The sequence below is a fragment of the Euprymna scolopes genome, chromosome 40 (assembly GCF_053919585.1).
Source record: "Euprymna scolopes isolate OS-2025 chromosome 40, ASM5391958v1, whole genome shotgun sequence".
NCBI classification, from domain to species: domain Eukaryota; kingdom Metazoa; phylum Mollusca; class Cephalopoda; order Sepiida; family Sepiolidae; genus Euprymna; species Euprymna scolopes.
This window is the reverse complement of record NC_136521.1, coordinates 10,031,007-10,057,881: the sequence shown is the minus strand read 5'-3', so window position 1 is coordinate 10,057,881 and position 26,875 is coordinate 10,031,007.

Below are 26,875 nucleotides of genomic sequence, written 5' to 3'. Positions count from 1 at the left end.
CAGAGGGTAAAAGTCCCTCAATGGGGGTCTTGGATATGACCTTAAACTATATCCAGTGGTGAGGCCCCAGCTTGTGGGCTTTGGGAAGTGTGGAGCCACCCTTTAATTACCATTGTTCCAATCTTATTACGTGTTCCAATCTTATTCTTACACATCCATGCACAATCCAGCATGGCATGGTGGCAAGCGGTATTATCATACAACACACAATCTTATGACGTCACAGACAATTAAAGAGAGAGAGAGAGGTTGGTTGGTTGTTTTGTTTTACGGCATATCAACCCTTTTCAGGTTATTCAATGCCGAATCCAAAGATTTTGAAGAAAAATATTTTTAATAGAATATATTTGTTGTTTTCACGTCGGTTTCTATTTAACCCATAGTTGGAACCCTAACAGATACTACCACTCCGGGTCAGAGTGGACCTGGGAGCAATGGTAATTAAAGGGTGACTCCACACTCCCCAAAACCCACACGCTAGGGCCTCACAACTGGATATAGTTTAAGGTCATATCCAGGACCCCCATTGAGGGACTTTTACTCTCTGCAGGGGGGGGGCAGTCGGCGTATACTAATGCCCCACCGACAGGGCCCATAAGTAAGTGATACAGGCAGAACCAAAGAAACTAGGATAAAAAGTTTTTCACACGGAAGCATGAAAATTCAAAGAATTATTTTCACACTCAATTCAAAGCTAAGCTTTTTTCACAACGTTTTATCCATTCTTTGTCATATTTGTCAATACTGAGTGAGGGAGCAGACAAAAACCTACCGGACAAAAGCCAACTGGACAAACGCATTAACCCATAAAAGAAATAAATAAAGATTAAAAAGCAACACTTTTTATATTGTATTCTTATTTAATTAGCACTAATGCTTGATATAATTTTTCTTGATGAAATATTTCTTTAATTTTAAAGAATTTTTTCGATAGCTTGCAAATAAACTGCATTCTCCAAGAGGTTACCTAGAGAATTGTCGAAATGTTTCTAGTTTTGTTTTGTTTAACAAATTACATCTAATTTCGATGTTTTATGATCTATAGGGTTTAGTTTTACTAATAGTTTAAAGACAATAAGGATTTATCATATATATAAAAATAAAAAAAAAAAAAAAAAAAAAAAAGGTAAGCGTCTTTAATATATGTCGGTGGACTGTTTACATTTTGACTATCCGTCGCTGAGTTTATTTGTGAAAAAATGTGTGAATTTGTTTATATCATCGTCAGTTACTATTCCAAAAGTGTTTGTCTCAACCAAACTTTTTATCAAAAAAAAACATAAAAAAACAAAGTAAGCGTCTTTAATATATGTCGGTGGACTGTTTACATTTTGACTATCCGTCGCTGAGTTTATTTGTGAAAAAAGGTGTGAATTTGTTTATATCATCGTCAGTTACTATTCCAAAAGTGTTTGTCTCAACCAAACTTTTTATTAAAAAAAACAAAAAAAAACAAAGGTAAGCGTCTTTAATATATGTCGGTGGACTGTTTACATTTTGACTATCCGTCGCTGAGTTTATTTGTGAAAAAAGGTGTGAATTTGTTTATATCATCGTCAGTTACTATTCCAAAAGTGTTTGTCTCAACCAAACTTTTTATTAAAAAAAACAAAAAAAAACAAAGGTAAGCGTCTTTAATATATGTCGGTGGACTGTTTACATTTTGACTATCCGTCGCTGAGTTTATTTGTGAAAAAAGGTGTGAATTTGTTTATATCATCGTCAGTTACTATTCCAAAAGTGTTTGTCTCAACCAAACTTTTTATTAAAAAAAACAAAAAAAACAAAGGTAAGCGTCTTTAATATATGTCGGTGGACTGTTTACATTTTGACTATCCGTCGCTGAGTTTATTTGTGAAAAAAGGTGTGAATTTGTTTATATCATCGTCAGTTACTATTCCAAAAGTGTTTGTCTCAACCAAACTTTTTATTAAAAAAAACAAAAAAAAACAAAGGTAAGCGTCTTTAATATATGTCGGTGGACTGTTTACATTTTGACTATCCGTCGCTGAGTTTATTTGTGAAAAAAGGTGTGAATTTGTTTATATCATCGTCAGTTACTATTCCAAAAGTGTTTGTCTCAACCAAACTTTTTATTAAAAAAAACAAAAAAAAACAAAGGTAAGCGTCTTTAATATATGTCGGTGGACTGTTTACATTTTGACTATCCGTCGCTGAGTTTATTTGTGAAAAAAGGTGTGAATTTGTTTATATCATCGTCAGTTACTATTCCAAAAGTGTTTGTCTCAACCAAACTTTTTATTAAAAAAAACAAAAAAAAAACAAAGGTAAGCGTCTTTAATATATGTCGGTGGACTGTTTACATTTTGACTATCCGTCGCTGAGTTTATTTGTGAAAAAAGGTGTGAATTTGTTTATATCATCGTCAGTTACTATTCCAAAAGTGTTTGTCTCAACCAAACTTTTTATTAAAAAAAACAAAAAAAAAACAAAGTAAGCGTCTTTAATATATGTCGGTGGACTGTTTACATTTTGACTATCCGTCGCTGAGTTTATTTGTGAAAAAAGGTGTGAATTTGTTTATATCATCGTCAGTTACTATTCCAAAAGTGTTTGTCTCAACCAAACTTTTTATTAAAAAAAACAAAAAAAAACAAAGGTAAGCGTCTTTAATATATGTCGGTGGACTGTTTACATTTTGACTATCCGTCGCTGAGTTTATTTGTGAAAAAAGGTGTGAATTTGTTTATATCATCGTCAGTTACTATTCCAAAAGTGTTTGTCTCAACCAAACTTTTTATTAAAAAAAACAAAAAAAAACAAAGGTAAGCGTCTTTAATATATGTCGGTGGACTGTTTACATTTTGACTATCCGTCGCTGAGTTTATTTGTGAAAAAAGGTGTGAATTTGTTTATATCATCGTCAGTTACTATTCCAAAAGTGTTTGTCTCAACCAAACTTTTTATTAAAAAAAACAAAAAAAAAACAAAGGTAAGCGTCTTTAATATATGTCGGTGGACTGTTTACATTTTGACTATCCGTCGCTGAGTTTATTTGTGAAAAAAGGTGTGAATTTGTTTATATCATCGTCAGTTACTATTCCAAAAGTGTTTGTCTCAACCAAACTTTTTATTAAAAAAAACAAAAAAAAACAAAGGTAAGCGTCTTTAATATATGTCGGTGGACTGTTTACATTTTGACTATCCGTCGCTGAGTTTATTTGTGAAAAAAGGTGTGAATTTGTTTATATCATCGTCAGTTACTATTCCAAAAGTGTTTGTCTCAACCAAACTTTTTATTAAAAAAACAAAAAAAAACAAAGGTAAGCGTCTTTAATATATGTCGGTGGACTGTTTACATTTTGACTATCCGTCGCTGAGTTTATTTGTGAAAAAAGGTGTGAATTTGTTTATATCATCGTCAGTTACTATTTCAAAAGTGTTTGTCTCAACCAAACTTTTTATTAAAAAAAACAAAAAAAAACAAAGGTAAGCGTCTTTAATATATGTCGGTGGACTGTTTACATTTTGACTATCCGTCGCTGAGTTTATTTGTGAAAAAAGGTGTGAATTTGTTTATATCATCGTCAGTTACTATTCCAAAAGTGTTTGTCTCAACCAAACTTTTTATTAAAAAAAAACAAAAAAAAACAAAGTAAGCGTCTTTAATATATGTCGGTGGACTGTTTACATTTTGACTATCCGTCGCTGAGTTTATTTGTGAAAAAAGGTGTGAATTTGTTTATATCATCGTCAGTTACTATTCCAAAAGTGTTTGTCTCAACCAAACTTTTTATTAAAAAAAACAAAAAAAAACAAAGGTAAGCGTCTTTAATATATGTCGGTGGACTGTTTACATTTTGACTATCCGTCGCTGAGTTTATTTGTGAAAAAAGGTGTGAATTTGTTTATATCATCGTCAGTTACTATTCCAAAAGTGTTTGTCTCAACCAAACTTTTTATTAAAAAAAACAAAAAAAAACAAAGGTAAGCGTCTTTAATATATGTCGGTGGACTGTTTACATTTTGACTATCCGTCGCTGAGTTTATTTGTGAAAAAAGGTGTGAATTTGTTTATATCATCGTCAGTTACTATTCCAAAAGTGTTTGTCTCAACCAAACTTTTTATTAAAAAAAACAAAAAAAAACAAAGGTAAGCGTCTTTAATATATGTCGGTGGACTGTTTACATTTTGACTATCCGTCGCTGAGTTTATTTGTGAAAAAAGGTGTGAATTTGTTTATATCATCGTCAGTTACTATTTCAAAAGTGTTTGTCTCAACCAAACTTTTTATTAAAAAAAACAAAAAAAAACAAAGGTAAGCGTCTTTAATATATGTCGGTGGACTGTTTACATTTTGACTATCCGTCGCTGAGTTTATTTGTGAAAAAAGGTGTGAATTTGTTTATATCATCGTCAGTTACTATTCCAAAAGTGTTTGTCTCAACCAAACTTTTTATTAAAAAAAACAAAAAAAAAAAACAAAGCAAGCGTCTTTAATATATGTCGGTGGACTGTTTACATTTTGACTATCCGTCGCTGAGTTTATTTGTGAAAAAAGGTGTGAATTTGTTTATATCATCGTCAGTTACTATTCCAAAAGTGTTTGTCTCAACCAAACTTTTTATTAAAAAAAACAAAAAAAAACAAAGGTAAGCGTCTTTAATATATGTCGGTGGACTGTTTACATTTTGACTATCCGTCGCTGAGTTTATTTGTGAAAAAAGGTGTGAATTTGTTTATATCATCGTCAGTTACTATTCCAAAAGTGTTTGTCTCAACCAAACTTTTTATTAAAAAAAAACAAAAAAAACAAAGTAAGCGTCTTTAATATATGTCGGTGGACTGTTTACATTTTGACTATCCGTCGCTGAGTTTATTTGTGAAAAAAGGTGTGAATTTGTTTATATCATCGTCAGTTACTATTCCAAAAGTGTTTGTCTCAACCAAACTTTTTATTAAAAAAAACAAAAAAAAACAAAGGTCTTTAATATATGTCGGTGGACTGTTTACATTTTGACTATCCGTCGCTGAGTTTATTTGTGAAAAAAGGTGTGAATTTGTTTATATCATCGTCAGTTACTATTTCAAAAGTGTTTGTCTCAACCAAACTTTTTATTAAAAAAAACAAAAAAAAACAAAGGTAAGCGTCTTTAATATATGTCGGTGGACTGTTTACATTTTGACTATCCGTCGCTGAGTTTATTTGTGAAAAAAGGTGTGAATTTGTTTATATCATCGTCAGTTACTATTTCAAAAGTGTTTGTCTCAACCAAACTTTTTATTAAAAAAAACAAAAAAAAACAAAGGTAAGCGTCTTTAATATATGTCGGTGGACTGTTTACATTTTGACTATCCGTCGCTGAGTTTATTTGTGAAAAAAGGTGTGAATTTGTTTATATCATCGTCAGTTACTATTCCAAAAGTGTTTGTCTCAACCAAACTTTTTATTAAAAAAAACAAAAAAAAACAAAGGTAAGCGTCTTTAATATATGTCGGTGGACTGTTTACATTTTGACTATCCGTCGCTGAGTTTATTTGTGAAAAAAGGTGTGAATTTGTTTATATCATCGTCAGTTACTATTCCAAAAGTGTTTGTCTCAACCAAACTTTTTATTAAAAAAAACAAAAAAAAACAAAGGTAAGCGTCTTTAATATATGTCGGTGGACTGTTTACATTTTGACTATCCGTCGCTGAGTTTATTTGTGAAAAAAGGTGTGAATTTGTTTATATCATCGTCAGTTACTATTTCAAAAGTGTTTGTCTCAACCAAACTTTTTATTAAAAAAAACAAAAAAAAACAAAGGTAAGCGTCTTTAATATATGTCGGTGGACTGTTTACATTTTGACTATCCGTCGCTGAGTTTATTTGTGAAAAAAGGTGTGAATTTGTTTATATCATCGTCAGTTACTATTCCAAAAGTGTTTGTCTCAACCAAACTTTTTATTAAAAAAAACAAAAAAAAACAAAGGTAAGCGTCTTTAATATATGTCGGTGGACTGTTTACATTTTGACTATCCGTCGCTGAGTTTATTTGTGAAAAAAGGTGTGAATTTGTTTATATCATCGTCAGTTACTATTCCAAAAGTGTTTGTCTCAACCAAACTTTTTATTAAAAAAAACAAAAAAAAACAAAGGTAAGCGTCTTTAATATATGTCGGTGGACTGTTTACATTTTGACTATCCGTCGCTGAGTTTATTTGCGAAAAAAGGTGTGAATTTGTTTATATCATCGTCAGTTACTATTCCAAAAGTGTTTGTCTCAACCAAACTTTTTATTAAAAAAAACAAAAAAAAACAAAGGTAAGCGTCTTTAATATATGTCGGTGGACTGTTTACATTTTGACTATCCGTCGCTGAGTTTATTTGTGAAAAAAGGTGTGAATTTGTTTATATCATCGTCAGTTACTATTCCAAAAGTGTTTGTCTCAACCAAACTTTTTATTAAAAAAAACAAAAAAAAACAAAGGTAAGCGTCTTTAATATATGTCGGTGGACTGTTTACATTTTGACTATCCGTCGCTGAGTTTATTTGTGAAAAAAGGTGTGAATTTGTTTATATCATCGTCAGTTACTATTCCAAAAGTGTTTGTCTCAACCAAACTTTTTATTAAAAAAAACAAAAAAAAACAAAGGTAAGCGTCTTTAATATATGTCGGTGGACTGTTTACATTTTGACTATCCGTCGCTGAGTTTATTTGTGAAAAAAGGTGTGAATTTGTTTATATCATCGTCAGTTACTATTTCAAAAGTGTTTGTCTCAACCAAACTTTTTATTAAAAAAAACAAAAAAAAACAAAGGTAAGCGTCTTTAATATATGTCGGTGGACTGTTTACATTTTGACTATCCGTCGCTGAGTTTATTTGTGAAAAAAGGTGTGAATTTGTTTATATCATCGTCAGTTACTATTCCAAAAGTGTTTGTCTCAACCAAACTTTTTATTAAAAAAAACAAAAAAAAAACAAAGTAAGCGTCTTTAATATATGTCGGTGGACTGTTTACATTTTGACTATCCGTCGCTGAGTTTATTTGTGAAAAAAGGTGTGAATTTGTTTATATCATCGTCAGTTACTATTCCAAAAGTGTTTGTCTCAACCAAACTTTTTATTAAAAAAAACAAAAAAAAACAAAGGTAAGCGTCTTTAATATATGTCGGTGGACTGTTTACATTTTTACTATCCGTCGCTGAGTTTATTTGTGAAAAAAGGTGTGAATTTGTTTATATCATCGTCAGTTACTATTTCAAAAGTGTTTGTCTCAACCAAACTTTTTATTAAAAAAAACAAAAAAAAACAAAGGTAAGCGTCTTTAATATATGTCGGTGGACTGTTTACATTTTGACTATCCGTCGCTGAGTTTATTTGTGAAAAAAGATGTGAATTTGTTTATATCATCGTCAGTTACTATTTCAAAAGTGTTTGTCTCAACCAAACTTTTTATTAAAAAAAACAAAAAAAAACAAAGGTAAGCGTCTTTAATATATGTCGGTGGACTGTTTACATTTTGACTATCCGTCGCTGAGTTTATTTGTGAAAAAAGGTGTGAATTTGTTTATATCATCGTCAGTTACAATTTCAAAAGTGTTTGTCTCAACCAAACTTTTTATTAAAAAAAACAAAAAAAAACAAAGGTAAGCGTCTTTAATATATGTCGGTGGACTGTTTACATTTTGACTATCCGTCGCTGAGTTTATTTGTGAAAAAAGGTGTGAATTTGTTTATATCATCGTCAGTTACTATTCCAAAAGTGTTTGTCTCAACCAAACTTTTTATTAAAAAAAACAAAAAAAAACAAAGGTAAGCGTCTTTAATATATGTCGGTGGACTGTTTACATTTTGACTATCCGTCGCTTAGTTTATTTGTGAAAAAAGGTGTGAATTTGTTTATATCATCGTCAGTTACTATTCCAAAAGTGTTTGTCTCAACCAAACTTTTTATTAAAAAAAACAAAAAAAAACAAAGGTAAGCGTCTTTAATATATGTCGGTGGACTGTTTACATTTTGACTATCCGTCGCTGAGTTTATTTGTGAAAAAAGGTGTGAATTTGTTTATATCATCGTCAGTTACTATTCCAAAAGTGTTTGTCTCAACCAAACTTTTTATTAAAAAAAACAAAAAAAAACAAAGGTAAGCGTCTTTAATATATGTCGGTGGACTGTTTACATTTTGACTATCCGTTGCTGAGTTTATTTGTGAAAAAAGGTGTGAATTTGTTTATATCATCGTCAGTTACTATTCCAAAAGTGTTTGTCTCAACCAAACTTTTTATTAAAAAAAACAAAAAAAAAAACAAAGTAAGCGTCTTTAATATATGTCGGTGGACTGTTTACATTTTGACTATCCGTCGCTGAGTTTATTTGTGAAAAAAGGTGTGAATTTGTTTATATCATCGTCAGTTACTATTCCAAAAGTGTTTGTCTCAACCAAACTTTTTATTAAAAAAAACAAAAAAAAACAAAGGTAAGCGTCTTTAATATATGTCGGTGGACTGTTTACATTTTGACTATCCGTCGCTGAGTTTATTTGTGAAAAAAGGTGTGAATTTGTTTATATCATCGTCAGTTACTATTTCAAAAGTGTTTGTCTCAACCAAACTTTTTATTAAAAAAAACAAAAAAAAACAAAGGTAAGCGTCTTTAATATATGTCGGTGGACTGTTTACATTTTGACTATCCGTCGCTGAGTTTATTTGTGAAAAAAGGTGTGAATTTGTTTATATCATCGTCAGTTACTATTCCAAAAGTGTTTGTCTCAACCAAACTTTTTATTAAAAAAAACAAAAAAAAAACAAAGGTAAGCGTCTTTAATATATGTCGGTGGACTGTTTACATTTTGACTATCCGTCGCTGAGTTTATTTGTGAAAAAAGGTGTGAATTTGTTTATATCATCGTCAGTTACTATTCCAAAAGTGTTTGTCTCAACCAAACTTTTTATTAAAAAAAACAAAAAAAAACAAAGGTAAGCGTCTTTAATATATGTCGGTGGACTGTTTACATTTTGACTATCCGTCGCTGAGTTTATTTGTGAAAAAAGGTGTGAATTTGTTTATATCATCGTCAGTTACTATTCCAAAAGTGTTTGTCTCAACCAAACTTTTTATTAAAAAAAACAAAAAAAAACAAAGGTAAGCGTCTTTAATATATGTCGGTGGACTGTTTACATTTTGACTATCCGTCGCTGAGTTTATTTGTGAAAAAAGGTGTGAATTTGTTTATATCATCGTCAGTTACTATTCCAAAAGTGTTTGTCTCAACCAAACTTTTTATTAAAAAAAACAAAAAAAAAACAAAGGTAAGCGTCTTTAATATATGTCGGTGGACTGTTTACATTTTGACTATCCGTCGCTGAGTTTATTTGTGAAAAAAGGTGTGAATTTGTTTATATCATCGTCAGTTACTATTCCAAAAGTGTTTGTCTCAACCAAACTTTTTATTAAAAAAAACAAAAAAAAAAACAAAGGTAAGCGTCTTTAATATATGTCGGTGGACTGTTTACATTTTGACTATCCGTCGCTGAGTTTATTTGTGAAAAAAGGTGTGAATTTGTTTATATCATCGTCAGTTACTATTCCAAAAGTGTTTGTCTCAACCAAACTTTTTATTAAAAAAAACAAAAAAAAACAAAGGTAAGCGTCTTTAATATATGTCGGTGGACTGTTTACATTTTGACTATCCGTCGCTGAGTTTATTTGTGAAAAAAGGTGTGAATTTGTTTATATCATCGTCAGTTACTATTCCAAAAGTGTTTGTCTCAACCAAACTTTTTATTAAAAAAAACAAAAAAAAACAAAGGTAAGCGTCTTTAATATATGTCGGTGGACTGTTTACATTTTGACTATCCGTCGCTGAGTTTATTTGTGAAAAAAGGTGTGAATTTGTTTATATCATCGTCAGTTACTATTCCAAAAGTGTTTGTCTCAACCAAACTTTTTATTAAAAAAAAACAAAAAAAAACAAAGTAAGCGTCTTTAATATATGTCGGTGGACTGTTTACATTTTGACTATCCGTCGCTGAGTTTATTTGTGAAAAAATGTGTGAATTTGTTTATATCATCGTCAGTTACTATTCCAAAAGTGTTTGTCTCAACCAAACTTTTTATTTAAAAAAAAACAAAGCGGGAGACCAGTACCCGCATTAAGCTGGTCTGCAGTTTTACTTGTTGATGGTTATCTTTCTCTTGCTTGTTGCTGGATGTCAACATTTTGAACCGAGAGAGAGATTTAGCTGTCGTACAAAGCTAAAACTCTGTAACATCATCTTTGTATAGATACTCCCTCAGGTATTTGTCTATTATATAAAAAAAAGTCCTGTGGCGATAAAAAAGCTGTGACGTGTGTACGCCTGTAATACTGGATGCAGTAACAATTATTCTGCCATCATTATATGTATCTATGTATGTATATGTGTATGTATATTTATATATGTATGTGTGTGTGTATTTATATATGTACATGTTAGTTTATATGCATTTATATCTATGTGTATATGTATGTATATGTGTCTATGTGTATATATGTTTGTGTGTGTACATATATACATTTATAAATGTATGTATGCATGTTTGTGTGTATATGCATGTATGTGTATGCATGCAGGTGTGTATGTATATGTATTTGTATGTGTGCATGTATGTGTGTATGTGTATTAATGCATATATATGGATGTGTATGTATATGCAGGTAAGTGTATGTATATATATGTGCATATGTGTACGTATATGTATGTGTAAGTATATGTGTGTATGTATTTGTATATGTGGATGTATATGTATGCATATGTGTATGTATGAATGTAGGTATGTATATGTATGTTTGTGTATTATGCATTGTGTATGTATATGGGTATATATGAGCGTATGCTTATAGACATGTATCTATGCATGTATACATTTATATGTATGTATACCAATGACTGTCTTGTTTATGTTTGCATGTGTGTGTGTATGTATATGTATGTGTGCGTATTGTGTATTGTGTATGTACGCGTGTATATGTGTGTGTGCGTGTATATATCTGTATGTATAACAATGACCGTCTTTAGTGTCACGTCTGCTTGAGCATGTGAATTCGCTGGCAGGACTATATGTCATTTTTCGGGCTCATGAACTTTCAGTCGCTGAGGGAGTGGCACTCGTCTGACAAGACTTCGCAATCATCATATGTATGTATGTATATATGTATATATATATATGTATGTATACATGTATATATATGTCTGTATGTATATATGTATATATATGTCTGTATATATGTATATATATGTATGTATATATGTATATATATATATATATATGTATATATGTATATATATGTATGTATATATGTATATATATGTATGTATATTTGTATATATATATATGTATATATATATATATGTATATATGTATATATATGTGAAGGGCGAATGAACTCTTTTTCTGGGTTAACGGCCAACTAGCACCGTGTATATTTGTGTGTGTGTATATGTATATTGAGGTAGAGAGGGCTCCCGTAAGCCGTGGTGAGGGCAACCTTTCTAGGAGAAGCAAATCTCTAATTTAAAAAACCATAAAGCGGAAGACCAGTACCCGCATTAAGCTGGTCTGCAGTTTAATTTGTTGCTGGCTATCTTGCTCTTGCTTGTTGCTGGATCTCAACATTTTGAACCGAGAGAGAGACTTAGCTGTCGTACAAAGCTAAGACTCTGTAACATCATATTTGTATAGATACTCCCTCAGACATTTGGAATCATGGATTTTAAATGTCTGAGGGAGTGGCACTCGTCTGAAAAGACGTTGCAATCATCATATATGTATATATATATGTATATATATGTATATATATGTGTGTATATATATGTATATATATGTATGTATATATATGTATGTATATATATATATATGTATGTATATATATATGTATATATATGTATGTATATATATATATATATATATATATATATATATATATATATATATATATGTTCTTTATAAGTTTTGGTTGCGGTTTCGATTCAAGCTGACGCACCCAAATCAAATGAATATATTTTTTTTATTTTTGAAATCACAACTTTATAATATGTAAAAATCGATAGAAATATGACTAGGATAATATAAATGAAACCTACATAAATTAAAATATCATATTTAAACGTATTTTACAACAAGGCATAATAATTGATCATAATAAGTTAATTCCCAAAAGGCATAATAATTGATCATAATAAGTTAATTCCCAAAAGAAAAATAATACTTGTACGCGTGAAAAAAAAAGTTATAATGAAAAATGTTTTCACGACTGACAATTTCAGCTAAATTTTGAAGTTAAATAAATTCATTGTAAAAATCCTTTGAAAGATAAATATTAGTTTTCTGTATCTATTTCAATGATAATTAGGAGAGTAAAGTCCTAAGATATTGAATAAAAACACCCTGTTTGTACAAAATAATAACTTCATTAGTCCCCAAAAGCGAGAATCACGAATCACGACAAACGGAAGTTTTGTAAACATGTATTATACGGACGCCCAAATGTCAGACATTCGAAAAGTTTTCTTAAAATGACGTCAGGTAGAGTAAAGGAGGGACGGGGTGCCGGTTTTCTTTTAATTTTTTAATGCCGTGTACCCGTACATTCTTATCGTGAATGTTTGTATCATTTTTATCATTTTTAATTTAATTATTTTCCTATGTTCCTGTTTTTAAATTAAAAAAACAAAAAAAAAATATTCATTTTTCAAAATTATAGAAAAAGTAAGTTTTGCCGAAAGTTTCACATTCATTAAAGTAAGGAAAATATAAGTATCTTGCATAAAAAAATTATGCGAAACATGTAGTTTTAAAAAAATGTAGAAATATTTTTCGTAATTATAATTTTTTGTGTGAAAATGTTAAATAAACAATACCTTATTCAATGTAGTTCGAGAAATTAATTTTTCTTCGAGTTATATCGAATTCATTAATACGTACTTTAGGGGCTTTTTTTTCGTAATGCTACTGTAAAAATAAATTTATTTTAATTGTTACAATTTACGAAGCGTTATTTTCATAAAAAAAGCAAAAATAAATTCATGTTTTTTTTTTTTTTTTACTACTAAAACCCATAACTTTAGTAAAGGCATTTTTTCTTTAAACCAAACGATAAAGTTACAGTAAAATTTAAATAAAAATAATGGGTTCATTATATTCCATAGGAACTACAATTTTTATGTGAACTTTTCCAAAATGTACACATGATCTGGTGACGTCATCAATTAGTGTGCTTGATGCGAGCCACTGCGAACGATTTTTTTTTTAAAAACTATTATTTACTACTGTAATTTAATTTAATAGGAATTTATTTTACATTCAAATAATTTACTTAAAGATTATATTATCGAAATGTGAAAAAAGATTCCTCATTTATCGTTAGAAATAATTAAGTAAAATCTGTTGTTTTTTTTTCATTGGGGGAAGAAAGCATAACACAAAAATAAAATGTTACGTGACTTTTTTGACATCTACGGAAGAGCAGAAGTGACAATAACAAATATCAAAACATCGAAAAAAAACCCACAAAAAAACTAACGTAAGGCAAACGAAGAATGAAAACAGAAAAACGAACACGTGAAAAATGGCTTAAATAAGCCTGTTTCGATATTGAAATTTAAAAAATAGGTGGGTACCCGAGTGTTTTTGGGTATGTGGTCGGGGGTGGATAAGCGAAGTAAAAAGAAAAACAGAAAAACGAATGTTACGTGAAAAATGGCTTAAATAACACTGGTTCAATAGTTAAATTTAAAAAACTGAGAAAAAAAAAAGACATCTCACACCACGATTCGAACCCAAAACGTTTAGATAATGAACCAACGCGCTAACCAACTGAGCTAACGCGACGTACATGAAATGCTATTTATTATTCATGTTTTCGATACTTTGGAACGATTTAAATTATTTATACGAAAGAGTATTCCCCCCCCCCTGAATGCTACTCGGGAATCATTTTCTATTTTACAACTTCATTACTGCTAAAACTAAAACTAAAAACAAACGTTAACGAAATAAGCTTTAAGTACCTAAAATTGGGGGAAAAAGTTTAATAAACTTTAAAATTAAACGTAAAACATAAGAAAAAAAATTATTAAAAAAATTTAACAACTTACTTTTAATAGATAATTCGGTTACGTTATAGTAAACGCTAATAGAATAATCGAGTTAAGCTGTGAAGTTTAAGAACGGCAAACGCAACTGCGGAAGTGAATGTTTTCAATCAACCAGTTCATTTATGTTCAGTCTCGGCTTCCATATTTTATTTCATAAAACAAGACATACAAAAATATCGCAGTGCATGTACAAAAACTGGATTTTAACGCAATATTAATTTTAAATCGGGTTTAATCCGGGCATAAAATAGATAGCCATAGTCATGTTTATATTATAACTGTATATTTAAAAAAATTTTTGACACAATTAAAAAATCTATGTTGTAGCGGATATTTTGAAATAATGTAATTTTAATCGTTTTAATCTTTTAAAAATCAGTTAATTTTTAAGAAGTTAATTTTTCTTGGCAATTCAACTGATTATAGTATATATTTAGAAAAAAAAAAACGCTATTAAAAAAGCATAATAATATTAAGTTTATATCAATTTTTTAATTGCAACTGCATAGTAAATTTTTGTTCAATATGTGTATTTAAACTTAAAAAAAATAAATATTTTTTACTTAGTTGAAAACTTATGTTTCATAATAAATAAAAATTTCGATAGATTTAAATATATTTTATTCGAATTTCGAAAAAATAAATATGGGTGGGGGGGGGGGGAGGCACGCCCTAAAAAAAATATTTCCCCTCATATATTTTACGGAAACTGCATTTTATATGTAATTTCATTTTAAAATGGATAAGTATCGAGAATTTTACGAAAATCTGAACATTAGTTGATTTTTGCTAGAGTTATTAAACACTGGTATGTTTTGACATTCGGAATGTCTACTACATGGGAACGTTATTTTAAAGCGTCAATTATGTAAACACGATTTTCGTCTCGCAATTTCATTATTTTTGTACGATGAAAATTTTTTTTTAAATGATTACTAGTTTATTGTGCCCTTCTTCTTTTAAATGATACAAAAGTTATAATGATAATATTAATTTATAATAAAGTTACATCGTGTAATATATAGGATGGAGTAATTCTGTGGTGAATTTTGGCAATCCCTAATATCTTATAACTTTATATTTAAAAAAAAAAAATTCACACAAGTAATTAAAAAATCTATGTTGTAGCGAACATTTTGAAATAATGGAATTTTAATCGTTTTAATCTTTTAAAAATCAGTTAATTTTTAAGAAGTTACTTTTTCTTGGCAGTTCAACTGATATAGTATATATTAATTAAAAAAAACAACAACAACATAATAATATAAAGTTTATATCAAAAGTGGTAGTAGGAAGGCAGGCTCGAACCCGTACCGCAAAGAGGGAAAGAACGGGGTAAAACCCAACGTTTACGCTGTTACGAACACCGCCAAACCGGAAGCGACATTTTTTAAAAATTAAGGCCAGACAATCTAAAGGAGAGGATAACTTTAAAAAATACCGGCGAAAAAAGTGACCCCCCCCTCCCTGTGGAAAAGTGCCTAGTTGAAGGGGAAGATATTAATGTTTTTAACCAATTTTTCGATATTTGTCGTATGAAAGGTCGAACTTTTAAACGATACTGATCTTGGTAAAATCCGTCGCCTCTATTACATGTTTAAGGCATACATGCAAACAGACATACATACATACATTTATATATTGGTAACTAAAGATTTTCGACCCAAACTGATGAAAAAGCTTGCCCTATCTCTGAATACCAAATGTAAAATTTCAAATATTTAGACCAGAAATTGTCTGAATAATTTGGAAGAGACCGCAGATATAAATTTTTTTTTAACTTTGACCCCTATTATGACCCCTTAACATTTATTGTTTTGGGCTCAAATCAAGTTATTAAGTTAGGTTCATGTCGAAGGAACCTATATCTAAAATTTCAAGTACGTAGACCCAAAATTATCGGAGGAGTTTGGTAGAGTTCTCAAAGGTCAAATCGTTGAACTTCGACCCCTTAATTGCCAAATTTCTGGCCAAGAACGGATCACCTCGATTTTCCCATATCTCAGTACCCTAGATATCAAATTTCGAGTCTGTAGACTAAAAATTGACAGAGTTATTGCGTAGTAAATGTACACAGACACACACACAGACACAGACACAGACACACAGACATGTTCACTTTTATATATAGATAGATAATAGATTAGGCACCGCCAAAAATGGCCGAAAAATCAAGTTGTTGTTGTTTTTTAAAACGAAATTACATTTATTAAAATCCATTATTTCTGATTAACTTTTTTTTTCCAGAAAGATAAAACCCTGAATTTTATCATATAGAAAACAGAACAATGTGAAACTTTTTCTACTATTCTTAATTAAATTTTAAATGTTAAATTTTCCCAAAAAGTTAACAATTGATATTTTTTGTCTTGCACAAAAAACGTACATAAATATTTTTTAAAAAAGGTTTTTGAAATAATTAATTTATTCATTTGTTATCTAACTAATATTTAGGATGATTTTCTATGAGAATATGCAAAAATATTATAATATAAGTACCTGGATTTCAAATAATTCCACTTATTCATATAGGCAACCAGTTACTTCGCGTCGATCTAGAGTCTAGATCGACACTGTTTACGTTTGTATTCGATAAAAAGCAAACCATGGAAGACCAAACAGGCCAAAAAATCTTATTTTTCAGTAACGAACATTTCAATGTATTATTAACGCTGAGGCTGGCCAGTGCCAGATGGGTGACCATTTGTATGAGTTTGGTTTTTAATGTGTATGTGTGTGGGGGGCAGGCTCCCGAAAATGGGGGAGGGGCAATTTAAAGCAGGATAAAAAACAATTATTTCAGCGCGTTTGGTCCACCGTAGTCGAAAGGCGGCAAACGTTTTCAAACGGGATCGAAAAAATGATGCTATTTTTAACACAAAGGGCACAATATTTATCGAATTTTTTTTTGTATCGATTCTTCAAAGCATGCCCTGTTTAATAATGGTCATGCATTATTCGGCTCGCTAAAAGAAATTGTTAATTTATTTATCAGATATTTAAAATGGCTTTTTTCGTATAGATATTAAAAAATTTTTTTTTTGTTTTGCTTAACTTAAATTAATTATTTTACTTAACATATTCACCGAATTTCACACTTCAAAACTCAAAAGCGGGATAATTAAACACAATCGAAGTTCTGATATTCAGACGTCAAAATAAGGTATGCAAACAATTTTTTTTTAAATCTATATTTCTGTCCCTTACAACAACACAATATGTTGTGTTCAGTTTCAGCTGATTATTTTAAGCATATTTGTACCACCTCAAAACAAGGGGGAGGTTGTAAGTAAAAAAAAATATATATAAATATCGTTTATGAAAAATAAATACACTGTTATAAATTTCATTCTTCTCTTAATAATCGCTGAAAATTTCGTATTGATCGAATAATTACCTGATTTTTAGTAGATTTTTAAATAGACGGTCCGTCAAAAAGTACTTACCTGCCCCCCCCCAGTTTTTGCGGTGCCTATAATAGATTATTATTATTATTATTATTTTTATTATTATTATTATTATTATTATTATTATTATTATTATTATTATTATTATTATTATTATTATTAATTACTATTATTATTATTATTATTACTATTACTATTATTATTATTATTATTATTATTATTATTATTATTATTATTTAAAAAAAAAAAAAAAGAAAGAAAAAAAAGCCTTTTCCAAAACTCATACTGAATCCGACTACATTTTCAAGCCGAAACAACGCCCCGCCGCTTCTTGTATCATTCGCCATATTTTGTTGTGTCTGTTTCAAGGGACCTTTATCCACGACTTCAAATAAAACGTTCACGGCGGCATACCCTGACACCAATTCCTTTAAAGTTCACGCTTCCAGTTTTCTTTCATCAATGACGGCAAAAGCTTTCGCTTCCAAACCCCTTGCGCCCCTCCGCGGCCCCTAGTTAACCTGCAATTTTTCCTCTTTTTTTTTTGTTGCTTCCACTCTCTCGTAGCTTTGAGAGTTCTCTCCCCTTTTTTTCAGCCCCCTCTTTCTGCCGAATCTAAGGCTAGATGAGTAAGTCTTTCGTGTTGCGTCCGCCCCCTCCCGCTCCGCCTGCCGACGTTCAATTAATAAGTTTTTTTTCTTTCTTTCCTTTGAGGTTTTTTTTTTTACTTGGTTTGTTTGTGTGCTGATAAATATTAAATATTAATACCCTCAACCGTGTTTTTAAATGTTTCGTTTTCGTTTTCGTGTTTGTGTGTGTGTGAAAAAGTGTGTGTGTGTGTGTGGAGAGTAAGAGAGAGAGAGAGAGAGAGAGTGAGAGAGAGAGAGAGAGAGAGAGAAGATCGCGTAGAAAGCGAGAACTAAAAGAGAAAGTCAGTGGCTGAAAAGTTCTAGTGACGTATGTAGTGACTAAGATAGATAGAGTAAAAGACGAAATAAAGTGATGATAATCCATCTCATACGCCCCCCTCTCTGTCTCTCTCTCTCTCTCTCTCTCTCTCTCTCTCTATATATATATATATATATATATATATATATATATATATATATATTTAAATAAGGGAGTAGTCACTTATCTATGCATCTTTCTTTCGTTGGAATTTCTTAACCCATTTTATTTAAATATATATATATATATATATATATATATATATATATATAGATATATGACTAGTTCATTTAATCACAAATTAATATACGAAAGTATTGTTTTATGCTTTCAAGAGTGGTCAATACATAGGTAGAGCTAGGTAGTAAGTTATAAAAATATACATGGCAATAAAGCTACACAGAATATCCCGCATTTCATCCACGCTAGGATGAGCATAAGCCTGACGAATCCTAGCGTGGATTAAATGCGGAATATTCTGTATAGCTTCATTGCCATATATATTTTAATATCGTTAGAATTCAAAATATTGGGCAGTTAAAGGAGCGTTTCTTCATTTTTATTTACGGTTTAATTTTTCGTTTTTCGTTTATATGTGTATATGTACTGTGAGCATGTGTGTATGTGTGTACTTATATGTGTATATATTTAAAACTGACGTGGCATCTTCTCATTGGCTATACCTCCTTCTCCTCCTCCTTCCTTCTCCTTTCCCCTTTTCCCCGTGTATGCTCATCACGTTCACTACACCGATGAAGACTGAAGGATCGATCGAAAATTATGTACTTGTAAAAAAAGTTTTTAAATTTTTTTCATAATATCATTTCGTATTCCTGCACGCCACCAATTGAAAACGAATAAAACATTTCCATATATATATATATATATATATATATATATATATATATATATATATATATATATATGTATATATAATACTTGTTTATTGTTATATAAACATGCTCACATCCCGCTGCTACAAATAGCCAGTTGTTTCAATCAAACAACAGATACCATCAGGCAGCGACTTGACTATTCAGAAGTTCAATGAATAATCATATTCATTGAACTTTTGAATAGTCAAGTCGCTGCCTGATGATATCTGTTGTTTGATTGAAACAACTGGCTATTTGTAGCAGCGGGATGTGAGCATGTTTATATAACAATAAACAAGTATTATCAGCTCTTTTTATTGAGCACTATCTAACAACCTCGTTGAATTCATTAGTCCATTACTTTTGAATATAAAAAAACCCGAGTATATATATATATATAAAGCTGTGTGTGTGTGTGTGTGTGTGTGTGTGCGTGTGTGTGTGTGTGTGTCCGGTCACGAATAGGCTCCTATATTGTTGACTATTTAAAAAAAAAAAACTGATTACATATAATGATAGAAGATGTATCGAGACACCGGAATGGGTATGTTTGATCTGGAAGAACGGTGGTTCATTAAAATTGTGGGGTCTGCGTTCGCGCCTGGTCCATATGTCCATAGTCCATAGTATGGAAATAAAAAATTAAAAAATTAAAAAAAAAAAAACGTTTACAAGTGTTTTTGATATAGATGTGCATAAGAATACTTTGATAAGTATGTTTTAACTTAAATAGGGATGGCATAATAAATAATTTAACTTTGACCCCGATTTTGACCCCTTAACATTTATTGTTTTGGGCTCAAATCAAGTTAAAATGTTTCATCATGTCCAAGTTACCTACATCTAAAATTTCAGGTGTTTAGACTTCAAATTGGCGGAGGAGTTTGTAGAATCTGCAAAGGTCAACTCTTCCAACCTTGAGCTCTTGGCAGCGAAACATTCGCCCAAAAACTGATTAAAAAACTTACTGCATGTCTGAGTTTCCTTTATGTATAATTTCAAATGTTTAGACCCAAAATTGGTTTAAAAGTTTGTTGGAGAGCACAGATGTAAACTCTTTTGAACTTTGACCCCTTGGAAGCCAACTCCTCAGCAAAAAAACAATTAAAAAGCTTGCTCCATGTCTGAATACACTTTATGTAAAATTTAAAATATTTAGACCAAAAATTGGCTGAATAATTTGATTGAGACAACAGAGGTGAATTTTTTAAAATTTGACCCCAATTTTGACCCCTTAACACTTATTATTTTTGGCTCCAATCAAATTATAAAGTTTAAATCATGTCCAAAGAACTTATATCTAAAATTTCAAGAGTTAGACCCAAAATTGGCGGAGGAGTTTGGTAGAGTTCTCAATGGTCAAATCCTTGAACTTTGACCGCTTAATAGCAAAATTTCTGGCCGAACACCGATAAAATAAATTTTCCTAAATCTCAGTACGCCTTATGTCAACTTTCGAGTCTGTAGCCTGAAAATTGACAGAATTATTGCGTAGGGAAATGTACACACACAGACAGACACACACACAGAAATTTTCACTTATATATATATATATATATATATATATATATATATATATATATATATATATATATATATATATATAGAGAGAGAGAGAGAGAGAGAGAGAGAGATAGAGAGAGAGAGATAGAGATAGATAGATGGATAGATAAACAGACAGACAGACAGACAGACAGACAGATAGATAGATAGATAGATAGATAGATAGATAGATAGAAAATTGCTTTAAAAAAGAAATTTCAATAGAATAAATAAACAGGAAACATATTTGTTTTTTTTTTAAAAGCAGATGATGACATTTTTTTCCGGAAGAAAATGTATTCAATGGTATTTTAACCTTGCAGTCATTTACTATTTAAAAAGTATTATTTATATTTAAAAAAAACAAAAACAATACGCATTTAAAGAAAAAGGCATTGCGGAATCTACAAGATTGCGCTCTTTCCATATAAATGAAACAATGTATGTGTGTGTGTGTGTGTGTGTGTGTGTGTGTGTAAACATTTAACCGATAAACTCTTAAACTTGTAACAACACCAAAATGAACAGGAACTAGTAATCATGCCCCAGGATAATTCATAACGAGTTAAATCTTTGTTTGGATGAATAACCCGTATACGTCAACAAGTTGAAATACAAAATGTTCATTTCAACTTGCTGACATATTTTTATTAGTTTTTCGCATGATTTGAAAGACGAAGTAGGAGTGACTACTATACTCCCGACAGTAATATATACCCAGCATTTAACCCATTACACCGCATAGATTTCAAAAACAGTGTTTCAACTGTGATTCATGCCAATTAACGACGCACGATAATCAGCGAAACAAGGGCGGAAGGGCAATCCTTACCGAGAAGGATACAATACGTGTCAAGAGACGTCGACATAATTTGCATATCTTGATATCGGTTTCGACCATGTGCTAACCACCACCTTTGATAGATAGGAGAATTATCTGACAAGCATGCGCAGAAACACTCAAGAATTGTGTGCAAATGTTTTAGTCGGAACCCAGCTACGTACGCATGATCACGTTGACACACCGGTTCTTGTTAAGTCACCGAAGTTAAGCAACGTTCAGCCTGATTAGTACCAGATGGGTGATCAATTTGAGAATTCTAGGCGCTGTATGTAGGAGGACGTCAACACCTCCCTGCAAGAGTTGCAAAAACCTAACGTCGTCATATCACCTAGTGGGGATATACATGCGACTGGGGACCGCTTGTGAATTTAATATTCCCATGGAACTTCTTTTGCAAAAAGCCGATTAAATCCACATAGGTTTAGAACCGTTTGTTGGAAATATTCTTAACAAAAACTTTTAGGGCAATTTGCATAAGTGATTTAATGCAAATTTCCCACTCTTACTTGAGGAGAGGCTACATATGAAGTCTAAAAGAAAAAAAAAAAAAAAAAAATGAAATCTTCGACGAGAGCAGAGTTTGAAAAAAAAAAAAAAAAAAAAAAAAAAAAAAGAATCTATTGGAAGGACGAAAGGAGCCCATAAAGAATTTACTGAAATGAAGGAAAACAGTTCTCCTCAGCTCTATTACCTACTTTTCTTCAACAAAAAGAACATTCTCCAGAAAAAAAAAACCGTTTGGGAAAATATCAAATTTCAAACTGACATTTTATTGTATTCGTAATTATAATTTAATATAATTTGTTTTTGAATGCTATAACTTGTTGATGTTTTAATTGCCTTCGTCCGAAAAAACGGAAGGTTTTTCTGCTACAAAAGATTGTTCTTTTCTATAAACAAAAAGGTGTTAGAAAATAACTAACCCAACCTACGACGAAAACGAGTGCATCCAAGGGCCATAAAACACAGACACAAGAGGGTGACTACCAAGTTTGTTTTGCTACCGTACCGTATCGTTTTGGTGGAGTTTTTAGGAATCTTGTGTCATTTCAACGGAGTTGTTCGGGATCGTGTCAGGTTGTTTCAACAAAGTTGTTCGAGATCGTATTGAAGAAGTTTTTCAGGATCGTGTCGTGTCGACAGAATGGTCGGTTGTGTCGCCAGAATGGTTCGAAACCGAACTGGATCGTATGGAGGGAAATTTTGAAACCGTGCCGGATTGTCTCAACGGAAGTATTTTGTACTGTGTGGGAGCGTATCGACGGTATTTTCCAATTTGAGTCATGAAGACGGAAGCGTTCGGTTTACGTCTAATGTCCAATCAGGAGACACACGTTGCTGTCGTACAACCGCGTGTGATAATAACATTTTTTTTCGTTCTCCCTTCCGTCGTGAAACCACAAGTTACTTAAGATTCAGCTGACAGAACAAGAGCAATCTACCATAGTAGTTCAAATACAAGGTTACGTACGAAATTCCCTACAGATTCCCGAATTCGATAGAAAAATCTCGGAGTTCGACAATATTTATTTGAAGAAGTTCGGAGATTGCATCGGCCGAAACGCTGTTAGAATAACATTTGATATGAAGACAATAGTCTGAACACTCTAACTCCAGCAAATTAGCAAATGCTCATCTAAAACTTAGGAAACAAAAAAAAAAAAAAATAGAAGAAAACAAAACGAAAAGGAAAGAAAGAAGAAAAAAAAGAAAAAAAGGGGAAAATGTAAAAAAAATTTTTTCTGTCGGTATTAAAGACATCGCCTTTGATCTTTGGTAATTTGATAAAAATCATAGAGAATGACATCTGTGCCTAACTAGAACTGCCCCCTCCACATGAAACACTAAATGATATCTGTTCGCATCTAACCATGAACGTTCATCAGATTTTATGGCTTATTAATACTCCCCCCCATATATATATATATATATATATATATATATATATATATATATATATATATATATATATATATATATATATATATACTGCGTATCAAATTATAAAGGAGTGTACATTTGTTTAAATATTTAAGGAACAAGTGAATAAAAATCAATGAAACTTTGAGAAAGTGCTTACAATACTATTCAGCTACTCCAGTCAGAAAATAAAAGTATTTAAAGCAGTATTAGCGAAACTATGACAGAAGATAAGAATATCTGTTAATTTCAGTGTGTCAAGTTATTAATGAGGTTGAAAAAAAAAAAAACAGAATATACCCATAACTGATATATATATATATATATATATATATATATATATATATATATATATATATATATATATATATGAGCAAACAGTTAATAAAATATGTTAAAAAACACTTTGAAATGAGTTAAAAACAACTCATTTCAAAGTGTTTTTTAACATATTTTATTAACTTTTTTTTTTGTTGTTTTTTTTTACATAGGCATCACCACATTATCAAGGCCAAGAGGCCACTCAAGGATAAGGGTTAAAGAGTGTACAGTAGAAATTGGACAATATAGTAATCATTAGTAATGAAAATTTGGTAAATTTGATAACTTATATGGAACGGCTCATCAAGAACTTATTTACGTTAGACTTGAACACAACCATATATATATATATATATATATATATATATATATATATATATATATATGAGCAACAGTTAATAAAATATGTTAAAAAAGCACTTTGAAATGAGTTAAAAACAAAGCCGACTCAGGAGAAGCGTGGTTTGAGATTGCGTAACTTTTGCCACAAACATTTTACGCAGACTATGGTTAACCACTGAGAGTTATCCCTCAGTGGGTACCCATAGTCTGTTATAACTGGAACACACACACACACACACACACACACACACACATATATATATATAGCTATTAGATGGGTCATTCATTATATATATATATATATATATATATATATATATATATATTGAGATTGTCGGACTGACTTCCTCATCTTGGTTGTTGTAGTCACAACGTTTCGGCCGTTTTGCCCTCCGGTCTTCATCAGGTGTTTTGTATCGAACATTAATAATAATAAAGGGTTGGGTTCGAGACTCCTAACAAACGGTTCCCCAGTTCGATACAAAACATCTGATGAAGGCCGGAGGGCAAAACGGCCGAAACTTTGTGACTATAATAACCAAGATGAGGAAGTCAGTCCGACAATCTCAAAAAATGAAAACACCTCATCTCAAAAATACAGACAATTACTAAGATCTGTGACTTACTTGTAGTTTCATTAAATACTTTTACATGCAAAATCCGATCCCGCATTTTGTTAATTCCTGCCCTCTGATGAGAAGGAGAGTATTTCTTCGAAACTCCACGGATTAAGGACCATCTATTTATCTTGTGCTTCCTTTTTTAAAATTAAATATGTTTTTAACTCTTTTTCAAGATGTCTTTTAACATGTTTTATTAATCGTTTGTTCATATATATATATATATATATATATATATATATATATATATATGTATATATACAAACGCACACACGGATACACACACACACACACACACACACACACATATATATATATATGTATATATATATAAGAATTCTTTAATCTCATCTAAAACACTTTCCAATAACAAACAAGTGAAAAATAAGAGATGGTAATTAAAACACTTAATAAAAAATATAAAATTGAAAAATAACAATTGCAACAATAGATCCTATTAGAACAAAATAGACTAACAATGGGCAGATAAATTGTAACTGTTGAACTCGTCCGCTGCAAAATAAATGCCTCGCCAAAAGCATCGTTTTCCTGGCTAACATATTTTCCAAAGAAAACGCAAGTAACACTAAGTACTACATAGGAATGACTTCCCTAAATTTTAAAAGCAGATATTACCGATAACAAAAAAAATAAAAATAAAATAAAAATAAATAAATAAAATAAAAAAAATAAATAAATGAAAACCCACCGAATAAAAACAGTATTAGTGAACCACTACTTGAAGCTCAAGGAAAGTAAATGTTCATCAATAGTAGAGTTGAAAATAATACGAAAAACCAGCACATTTAAAACCTAGATGACGTGTGTGGGTTCTGTTTAGATGAGAAATTAGCTATCCTAAATTGTAAATAACCCTAAGATTTATTAAACTGCATGGGTGAAAAAAACAAAAAAAACAAACAAAACGAACGTATGTATATAGAAGATAAATGTTATCGAACAATATACAATAAATAAATAAATAATAACAACCAATTTTTTGGAATAAACAAATAATTGAACGAATATAAAAAATGTAAGCGAAAAAAAAAAAAGCATCCAGAATTGAAATAAGTTTTTACTTCACAACAGAAAGAAAAAGAACTCCCCATCCCCGCAAAAACGAACAAAAAAGAGATCAATCAGAGATCAAGAAACCTCAGCCTGATAAACATGCGCAAATTGGCTGCGATAAATGGCTGTGTCAATAAAGAAGAATTTGATTGGCTGACTAGACAACCCAGTACTGACAGCATATAAAAAACACGAAGTAACACTATGTCCCTGCAATCCTCACGAGGATGGAACACGATTCTGTGTATTTTAATTTCTGCATTTCGTAGGTTGAGAAGAACGTCCTTGTTGAAATTTTAGTAACGTGCAAGTGACTCTATAAATCACTCCGTCGATCGGTCGGTCGGTCATTCTGTCGGTCGGTCTGTCCGGAACACTTTTGTGCTTGGCCTTTTTGGTTAAGATCAAAGGTCTGTTGTTAATAGATGCTATTCTTAGCTTTTTAAGTTTTTTTTTTGTTTTTTGCCTTTTGTCCAAGATCAAACTGTAGTATTTGTTCCGGCAGATATTGCAAGCAAAGACCATATGTGGGGGAAACCCCACATATAAGACCTTGGTCAATGTAGGGGTAACCCTTCATACCAATTGTCACTATCCAGCTCCCCTACTCCCCGCGGAGTTGGTCCCAATTTCCCATTTTTACTCCTCACATTAAAAATCGGCCTTGTGCCTAATTTGCTCGGTGGGGGAGCAAATAAATAGCATTTTCTTTGCCCTTTGGCAAAAGATCAAAGTGTAGTATGTGTTCTGGCAGATATTGCAAGCAAAGACCATATGTGGGGGCGACCCCACAGATAAGACCTTGGTCAATGTAGGAGCAACCCTTCATATCAATTGTCACTATCCAGCTCCCCTACTCCCCGGGGAGTTGGTCCCCATTTCCCCTTCACTCCTCAC